At 36.8% G+C, this 10506-nt stretch overlaps 1 long non-coding RNA gene across 1 annotated transcript; it reads left to right on the top strand.

The window, feature by feature from the left end:
• The first annotated feature begins 6419 nt into the window (after nt 1-6419).
• Nucleotides 6420-10276, top strand: LOC116095494. Its single transcript, XR_004120617.1, has 3 exons — nt 6420-6533; nt 9472-9758; nt 10215-10276. It is a non-coding gene; the product is annotated as an uncharacterized LOC116095494 (long non-coding RNA).
• Nucleotides 10277-10506: the final 230 nt, after the last annotated feature.

Genomic DNA, 10506 nt, shown 5'->3' on the forward strand with positions numbered 1-10506 from the left:
GATGTTTGCTTAGCAACACTTCAGTTATTCTATGGCCTCCTAGATCATATCAGAGGTTTGAATAATCCAGTATTACTAGCCCTGTGATAGGTAAGAGGATGGATGTCAAATCTGTGAAAGGGGCTTCTTTGACCCTTCCTGATTATTTTAAAATTACCATTCCCAGGATTCACTCACTCACTCACTCTTGGAATATTGAGAATACCCACTGTTTCCTGAAGAAAAACACAGGAAACAAAAACAGAACGAAAAAACCCAAACCCTAATTCTTAGTCACACACAAAGTACAAAAACAAAACAAAACAAAATGAAACAAGACAAAAGGTACCTGTGAGAAAGAATAGTTGGGCTAAAGTAAGCTTTGTGTGAAGTTAGAATATAACACTGACCTTTACAGATAGATGAAGACTCTCTGAAGCTGAGACACCTACCCTGAGCAGCAAGGGATTCTGGGAAAAAGACTCTTATTTGCTTTATCAGTATTTTCACATTATCCTTTATTTTAAGGAGTTTGACCTTGAAACAATTCCCCTCGAAGTTGACTACATTGTATAAGAAATGTGACTACATTGTAAAAGGAGTAAGTAGTAACAATGAAACAAATTTGGTCTCCTAACACTTATTAAAATTGTATTAGCTGTATTTTCCATCCTATTTCATCCAGTTCAAGATTTAAATGATGACACGTAAAGCTGAGTGACCACTGCTAGTTGTAAGAGCTGTCTTCTAATGCAAAGTCTTGTTCTTTAAGCAAATAGAGATATACCAACCCAGAAATCTGCTAGTGCATATCCTTTTGACTTGCAATTTCTATTCTTATAAATTTGAGGAAATAAATACTAATGTACCCAATGATTGACCCTGTTATTGCTTACTGTCATAGGCTTTGAAATATGGAAAGAACACTATGGAAGACTGAATAGTCAACAAAAGAGATTTATCACCCACACAATGGAATATTCTAGAGATAAAGATGAGACAGTTAATAAACATTTATCATCGTGGAAAGATGTTTGCAATATATTTTATAGTAAGAAATACAGATAACAAAGTTGTATTCTTCATAGGATTCCTTATTTGAAAGAGTGCTGGTTATTTTGGAAGGTGGAATTATAAGAGTTTTAAAATTTTTCTCTTTTACTTATCCGTACTAATTTAAAGAAACCTTTGCAAATGTTAAGTATTTATTTAGAACTAAAATAATCTTGTCTTGATGTATCACTGACAATTATAAAAATGAATATAATGAACAAAGCCTCTTGACAAGCTACAGGTAAAACCTTGGTGCCATTAGCACAGAAAAGAGCATGGTCTCAGGAAGGCACTATGGTTAGGTCATCAACCAGACATAGGTTCAAATCTGAGCTATCTCCTCCTTAGAGTATATCATCTGGAACTAGTTGTTTTTCTAAAGCCTAATGTTAGTAGCCATATGAATAGTAATAGTGAACTAAGAATTCACCTTGTGCCATTGACATCCTAAGCACATTGTACCAACTCATTCCATCATCAGCTGATGAGAAAATGCTCTTAAGAAGGAAAGTTAAATAGCTTGCCTAAGTTTACACATCAAGATAAATACATGTGTGAATGTGAGGGTTAAGCACAAGGGGGTAATTTTAAGCACTTTCAAACTGCCAGGTATATCTAAGAAGCAGTCATAGTAGTACATAGTTTGCGTATGTTCTTGTTACTCTAATCATCTATTTCTTCAGGGAACTTGATTTGGCCATTTGGTGTAGGAGGTAAGTGCCTGGTTCTAAAGTCAGTCTTGGTTTGAGTATAACTATGGCTCTTGTACATCTGTGCTTTGGGATAAGCTATATAACCCTTTCTTGTACCCCAGTTCTCTATATAAAAGGATATCAAAACAAGTTCTGAGGATTTAATGAGTTAGTACACAGAAAATAGGAAGAATAAGTACCTACTATACTTACAGTTCTAAGGTTATTTCAGGTTTAGAATTTTAAACTTCTAATCATCTTCTAAAATGAAGATTTTAGTGCACACTTTTATGTGGATATACGAACATACTATTTCCACATAAAAGAAAGCATGGCATTTACATGCTTATGTTACTAAGCAGAAGTTAAATCAAGACACAGGGAACACAAAGACTGTTAATCACTTCAGTCCTAATTTTGCCGGATCTGTACCATTTTGAATTCTTCAAAACACAGATAGACTTTGGCATATTAGGAAGCGATTGTGCATTCTATCTATTGCATTTAAATGAGTCAATACATTTCCTAATATTGTAGTCTTTCAAAAAAAGTTGAAAAATTCAACTATATATATATTAAATGTACATCTTCAATTTTATAATTTGTTTCTTAGAAGTAACTGAAGAAAGGTCTATGAATCCAATTTGAGAAAAATCATTTGTTGAAAATTTTGTCAAAAAGAACATATCAACATAGAATAAGACAACTTGCAATTGGAAAATGTTTTTCATAAATTAAAAATATCTTTTAGGCTAGGCCATATATATGACTACATACACACACGCAATATTTAAAATATTAACTAGCAGCACAATACTACCCAGTTTAACATGAAATTTTTGTAATTACATCAAAATCTCCAAAGTGTACCATTAATTTATATTTCTGTTCAGTACAGACCATGAGCAGCACCTGTTTTAATTTTACACTTTAAATTACTCTTGTTTCTCTGGACCATTTACACAACACAACAAAACAATTAGTACGAGCGTTGAAACTTACTTTCTTCTTCTGAAAGGCAACTCCTATTTTAAGGACAATGTTATTTTTCTTTGCAAACCCAGAATCCTTAGACAAAGACACCACGAGCTCATTGTGCACCTTAATTATAAGGGCACCTGTGCCTCTTTGTTTATCTGGTTGGTTGGACCTGAGGATTTGATTTGCACACTCCCCTTCTGTCCCGCCCCTTTTCTCTCTTAATGAGAACAACTTAACAAGAGTATCCACACAACCTCCCCAGCTCAAACAATGAATGGTGAGGAGCAGTTCTCAGGTGTCACACTGGGCGTTTGTTGCTGAGACCATATGCAAAGGGCTAAAACTCAAGCTTAGTAGGCACAGGGAGTCTTGGGGAATAGATCAGTCTGAAAACAGGAATTTCAGACTGTGGGAGCTCACCAGTGCCTTACTCCCACCATTGATTTTCGGAAGTTGTATGTTCTTTAGCACACTTCTGTATGTCTCTGAGCCCCAATTTTTGTAAAAAATTGCCCACAACAGTGCTTAGGGTGCACTGTGAAGGTGGTGAATTTTAGTATTCTCGGGGAAGTATGTAAACTGATCACTTAGTTTAAATTGCTTCTTTTTTCTTTCACCTCTGCCTTGGACACACTCAAAACAGGCTTCAGCTATGCAAGCCAACAGGACAACAGGTGTTCGGGGAATTTGATAGAGGATAGAGCACCCATCAATCATTTTCATTGCCAGCATCTCCTGCAAGGGTTCAGCAAGCCCATATGCTTCTAATGGTAGAATTGTCTCCTGTTTGGGGGACAATCACAGCCTTGTGGAACTGTGGACAAGGCAAGGAAAATGACAGTGACAATGATGTGCAATCAATGCAACCAAAGAAACACAAGGGATTTCTAGAGCTCAGGGTGTGTGTCTTCAAAGCAGCTTAGAGATGCTGAAGAATGGAGTGTTGTAGGTTCTAAGATTGTCTCCTGAGTTGGTAAGTGAATAGCTGGGGTTAGAAAGGCAACATCAAAGCTGGAGAACAGTGTTTACTCTATAGAGCTGTGAAGTATATTTTTTCCACTGTTAAAGTAAGGCAGCCTTATTGTAATTTTGTGGATTATTGTGTCTATAAGAGAATTTGTGCATTCTAATGTTTTATCACAAGAGATTTTAATGTGAACAATGAATAAGTGCTATTTGCAAGTAAGCCTGCAGCATATGTTCAGAAACAGCCTTTACCCTGACAGTTTTAACTGTTCTCAGCTGCTTCTTACAGTTGCAATTTTCACTTATAGATAATTAATTTATTTGCAGTTAAAAAATAATAACTTGGCCAATCACGAGGTACATGGAGTGATTGAAAAAACAAAAGATTTCATGTAGGTTTTAGCACCAGAGAAGACCTCAAAGATTGTTGATATCGTCTTAGTCTACTTATTAAGAAAGTCATGTCCAGGAGAGCCCAGAATTCAAATAGCTAATATGAAGCTGACCCAGGGATAAATCCCATTGGCAATGGCTACCATCCAGTAGACATTTTCAACTACCTGACAAATAACTAAAATTTCTAAATATTATTTCATTTATTGACATTCTAATTATAAGATTTCTCCCTTGAATCTTTTTACAAAAGAAAATAAATACTTCCCCCCAAACGTAAACATTTGTTGTGTGGCTAGCAGTGTTGTTGCAAAACACACAGCTCTCACCCCAAAGGGAATGAGAAAGGTAGTTTATTATGGGGCTAAATATGAATGATTCAGTTTGTTTCCATGTTCCATTGTGATGAGAATTTCATGACACATTTATAGTTACAGGACTGAAGAAAGTCAGGCATCAAGGCAGCTTTCAAATAAATTGGTAGAAATAACGAGTAGTTGGGCTACAGCAAAGCAAGGGCATCTCTGTTGTGCACTTCAGATGCTATCTGATGACAATTTTAGTTTGTAGGTTAGTGGAAGTTAGTGGTCTGTTAAAGTAGCCCAGGAGACGTGTCATGTGATTACCATGCTAGGTCAGACAGAGCGTGGGCAATGAGGGGGTATAAAGAGGGTTGAGGGTAACCCAAGTTAATTTTTCTCTGGAACTTCAGCACTCCAGTTCTCAAAAAAAGAAAAAACATCAGTTTCAATCAGCCCTTGGAATCTTTAGTATAGAAGTGCCCTGCTTCCCCATACACACACCGGAACTTTATTTTAGATCAATAAATGAAGAAACAGTGTCCACAGTTAAGTTGTTTCATATTTCTTCGAAAGCTAACTTTAATATACTCCTTTCAGATCTTGTTCTTAAGACTCTCCTCCAGGAGCCAAATTTAATTCAGATTGATTCAACCAATATGTATTGAGTTCTACTGATCGTCAAGGTGAATCTTTTTATTTTTTCCTGTTGCTTTCTAAAACATAGATTTCTAGAGTGCTTGGATCATGCTGAGAAAGAGTGCAAGCCTGAGTGTCAAACAGCTGCAGGTTCATATCTCAGCTCCACAACTGCCATGGGGAATATTATCTGGTTTCCTTGCTTCTCTTATTATAAAATAAGGTTGTAATTTGAACCTACCTTTGAGAGCTACTCTCTGAATTACACAGACCATTTGATCTTCAGATCATTGACGTTCATTAGAGTGAGCAACAGTCTATTGGAGGTGACTTATTATGTGTATTTTCTTTTTATTTATTTATTTCTTGCTTTTTGATAGTTTCAAAAATGAGCATCATATTTACAGCATCTACAGCTCCCACTCTTCCCTTCCAACTTCTCCCATGCTCCCTTCACTGTTCCAAATTTATAACTGCTTCTTAGTGTGTGTATGTGTGTGTGTTATAAATACAACCTACTGGATCCACTGTGTGTGACTTGTAGGTGCAAGGGCTGACCACTTGGGATGGATAATCTATGAGGATTTATCCCTGGAGAAAACTGATTCTTCCCATCTCAGAATCCGTTGTGTCATATTTTCTAAATATGACCACAACAGTATTTTCTGGTGATCTTGCTCTTCTGCAATGTGACCTTACTATTCCCTCCCCAAAAGAGGATCCACCTCTTCTCTTAGATCTTGGTGACTGTGAATCATGTCATGTAGATGCTCTGTACCTTCCAGCTGACAGGAATGCAGGACCAGGATGGGAGCTGTATGGGGATCTTGGGTAAAAATTGTCAGGAGAACAAAGCTAGTGTGAGTCTGAAACTCTGATGGTTATGTGTGCTGTTATAACAGCCAAGGGGTGCATACCTAGGGTTTTCTTTCTATATGACAGAAGAATAAAGTTTTAATTATTTTATACATGTTTTGGATCTTCCTGTCATAGAGACCTAACTAATACATTTAGAAATAGTATAAGCAGCTCCCCAACAACAAATTGCTAAGGCCTTTTAAGAACAGAATCCCTGTACTTCCTTCCCAGACACACTCCCCCCATCTTTCTGGGTGATATTATCTGTAGTTCACTAGTTTCTATTCCACACAGTCTTCCTTCTTTATCTGCCTGTGCCATCATGTAATCCCTCTAATATCTGAACCCTTCTCCTTCAATGACTTGTTTTCCTTATAGCTCAGCCATTCAGCTTCAAAAGCTTACCTCTCACCTCATCTGAGCCTAAGTGACTTTGCCTGAAAGCTCTAGAATCTTGCTATTCTCCTAGCTGATTCAGACTCTCTTCCTGGTAACCATTCTTATTCCTTCACTGCTACCAATTTAGTTTTTTTTTTTTCACACAATAGGTCCCATCCTACTGTGATGTCATGACTGAGCATAGGTTACGGGGATATGGTGTCTTTGTCACAGTCCATATCTATCCATACTCTCTCTCTTCGTGTTCTGATTAGTCTAGTTCTGGCTGGTTGTGGTGAGTTGCCTCTGGACTCTCTGAACCCCTGAATTGTTGCTATAGGATTGTTGCTTGCCTTTGTCCATTTTGGTTTGTGTGTCTGTCTAGGATATGAGTGTTTTGAGCCCATAGACTTATTCATCCAGGCTACTGCAAGTCCCACAAAGACCATGCTTCAATGCCTTTACTTACATGGTGTATCACTGGGAATCTTTTCCTCCTATTGCATTCGCTCCTGTTAAAACAAAACAAACAAAAACAAATGAAAGACCTCAGCTAAATCCTGTAAAGTTTACCTCAGAATTTACCTCAAAGAAATTGCTCCTCTGTGACCTCTTCCTCCTGTGAAGTTCCCGTGAATTTCATTGGTATTCCTTTGTGGTTGCTTTTGCAGTCAACCCAACTTCTGAGCAGTTTATATTTATATAATCCATTTCACTGATCACCTACTCCTCATGCACATCTAAGAATCTATGTTTTGCATATAGAAAATAAATCTTTCAAAGATGACATGACTCTGAAACAAATCACACAGCTAAAATGTGTGAGGATCATGATTCAGGCTTAGGTCTGAGCTTGCATGCTAAATTGGGTTACTTTATAAATGTTTTGAAGTCACACATGGTGGCACATGCCTTTAATCACAGCACTTGGAAGGCCAATGCAGACAACCAGGTATTTGAGACTAACAGTGAAAAGCTGTATCTGAATGAATGAATGAATGAATGAATGAACAAATTTGGGTTTTCTTTCCTCTAAATATCTTACTTCTTTTTATAAGCACTGTAGGACAGGATTGTGATTCTTACTTTCACACTCCTCTCATATCACAGCATAAAGTACTTGTTTTGGTCTTTCAGTAAACACCCATAAGACAACCCATGGGCTCCTCCGTTCGTCCCCATGTCCTCTCCCTGATTCAAGGGACCCAGCTGCCCGTGGGCTCACAACAGGTTCTGGAAGGAGCAGGTGCTAATTCAAAGACTCGTTAACAATTGGTGGGGCTCCTGCATTAATTACTTCAACTAAATGCAGTCCAGCAATTCAACAGTGTATCTTTTTAACCCATCATGGTGTGACCTAGGAGAAGGCACAGATGGGAATCTAGTGTAACCCAATGCTTCTCTCCCCAGTGTTCCTAAGCAAATGAGACCGAGGAAGCAGGAAAACACATAAAATTAGTGAAACTGTAACTTATGTCTCATAGTTTACTAGTTCCTCCCCATGTATATATTATAGTTTTAAAAACTGAGGTAAACATAAAACATGAAAAAGCATCAAGTCCTATTGATCATGGTAAAACAGGCTTTTTTCTCCAGTCTTGGGTGTCCCATGATATGTCAATAGCTCTACATGTCTTATTTCCTAAATGCCACTCATCTAGACATTAGTACGCATGTCACATGAAAGTAAGTTTGGTTTTACTATCAGTTTCCTTTTTCCATTTCAATTCTAAGTTCTTCAACCTGGAACAGCATTTCTAGTGAGCCCCACTCTGTTGGATTGCATGTTTAGTACAGACCAGACAGGCTGAATGTTGAATGGACAACTAATACAGCTCAGTATTGCTTAGCCTTCAAAAGACTCTAAGCCAAGATAATAATACAATTTACATTTTCTGCTTCTGACTGTATTTGTCTTTCATTGGAATATAAATTTTATCAAGCAGTGCTTACCTATCTGTACTCCACCTTGACGTTTTCTATGTAAATGCACACTGCTCCATTATTTGATTTATTTTAAATGTGTTTTACTCAACAAAAGGTGTCTTTGTAAAATTTTTACTATAATTGTGAAAGTGTGAATGATGCATGAGCATGGGTATGCTGGACACAGTGAACGTGCGAAGGTCAGAGGGCAACTCTGTGGAGTTGGTTCCCCTTTTCCACCTATACTTGGATTGGAGTTTACCTGACAAGCTATCTTGCTAGCCCTATAGTGGTTCTTCACAACTCTAAAGCACTTCAAAAATCTGATTTAAGGCATATTGGATTAGAACTATTCTTTATTTTGTGCATATGTTAATTTGTTCACTACTATGATTTTTTAACACTTTTTATGTGTTAAGTAAGGACATAAATTAAAAATATACTAGAAGACATACTTTGCATAGAACAGACACTAACCATTTTCTTTAGGGTTATAAAGTATTTAAAGGTTGTCTCTTTGTTTTGGTCAATCCATGAAGACTTGAAGTTGTAATGAATTTCCCATACCAGTACTTTTTTCAAAAATTCATTTGTCCATTATTTCCTATATCAACGAGTAATGGTAACATGTGATATTTACTAACTCCTTACTGATTTCTAGGTACTGTTCTTAAAAATACTTTATTTTTAAGTCTATTTCATTAATTTTGGAGTTAGTATACAAAGTAATGTATTCCATTATGGTATTTCTATACATATATACCACTATATATTATTTCTGTCCCCCTACTGACCTTTCCCATCCATCCTAGCCTGTTTTGCTGATCCCCACCAAACCTTTTTTTCTATTTTGCACATCAAACAGATTTTATTGCCCCCTCTTTTTGAAGATTCCATCTTCTTCTCTTATTGTCCCTTCTTGACTTTCATGTCAAACACACACACACACACACACACACACACACACACACACACACACAAGTAAGGTGATTGTAGCTGTGGTAAGTTTCTTCTTAATCATTTCTCCTCCATTAATATACATGTTTGTTCCCCTGCCCCACCAGTACCATATTATTTTTGCTACTATGGCTCTATAGCATAATTTGAGAGCATGCATCATAATGATAAACTTAAATTGTAGGCTTCACACAATCTTGGTGATCGTGTCTATATCAGGTTGGCTTGTGGGTATGTTTGTGTGGGATTGTCTTGTCTGCTTTAACTGTTATGGAAAGACTAGCCTTAAATGTGGGTGGCATCTTCCAATAGTGTGAAAGGAAGACAGCTTTGTGTTTTTGCTTCTGTAGCTTTCATTCTTGCTAATGAGTTCATCCATCCTGTTGATGCTGATTCCATCACAATCACCTTCTTCAGGCCTTCAATTTGAACTAAAGATCTTGTTGATTCAGTTGTTAATACTAGAACTAGCATCTTTGGGCTTGCCATGTGGACTGAAGACTAGGGTCTCTCCAGGAATCCTCCAGGCCTCCAGTGCTAGACTGGGACTGCTGAGGTATGTGGTCTTGTAGTCCAAGCAACCACTGGATTCTTAGCATCCACAATGTGAGATGGCCACTGTTGAACTACTCTGACAGTAAGTATAACCCAATCTAATAAATCCTTTAATATATAGTAATTCTATAGATTTTATTTCTCTGGAGATTCCCGACATAGAGATTATAGTATCAGGAGCAGAAGTGTTGCTGTGATAAGATTTGACCATTATTTTTTGTTTGCTTGTTTGTTTGTTTGAATTCTTTAGATCAAGTTAGACTGTAGGTATGTCTGTGTGGGGTATAGTGTTGATTGTTAATTAATGTAGGAAGATCAAGCCTATTGTGAGCAGCATCATTACCTGGTTTGGGGCCCTGAACCATGTTAGAAAAGAGAGGACTAAGCAGACAGCTGGATGTATTAATTTTTCTATGCTCTTGATTATGGTTAATACTTTAATTTTTGCTTAGATTTCCAAAAAATGATTGACTATAATCTGAAATTGCAAGCTAAATGAATCTTTCCCTCCCTTATTTTCTTTTATATTTTATTGCAGGAATGGAAATAAAGTTACAACTTGTATTAACATTCAATAAATGTGAGATAGCACATTTGTAATTTTAAGTATGTAATTCACATGAACAGCTCAGGCAACTGAGAGAATACCTTCCACAATTTCAATATCTATTCACGATAAAAGCTCCAAAGAAACCAGGAATAGGAGCAATATATGTTAGCATAGTAAAGGCAATGTATGTCAAGCATATAACCATAATAATGGCAAATAATTGTAAAATCTGGACCAAGACAAAGACATCTACTTTTTTCACTCTTATTCAATATAGTTC

The sequence above is a fragment of the Mastomys coucha genome, unplaced genomic scaffold (genome assembly GCF_008632895.1).
Source record: "Mastomys coucha isolate ucsf_1 unplaced genomic scaffold, UCSF_Mcou_1 pScaffold18, whole genome shotgun sequence".
In the NCBI taxonomy this organism is placed as follows: domain Eukaryota; kingdom Metazoa; phylum Chordata; class Mammalia; order Rodentia; family Muridae; genus Mastomys; species Mastomys coucha.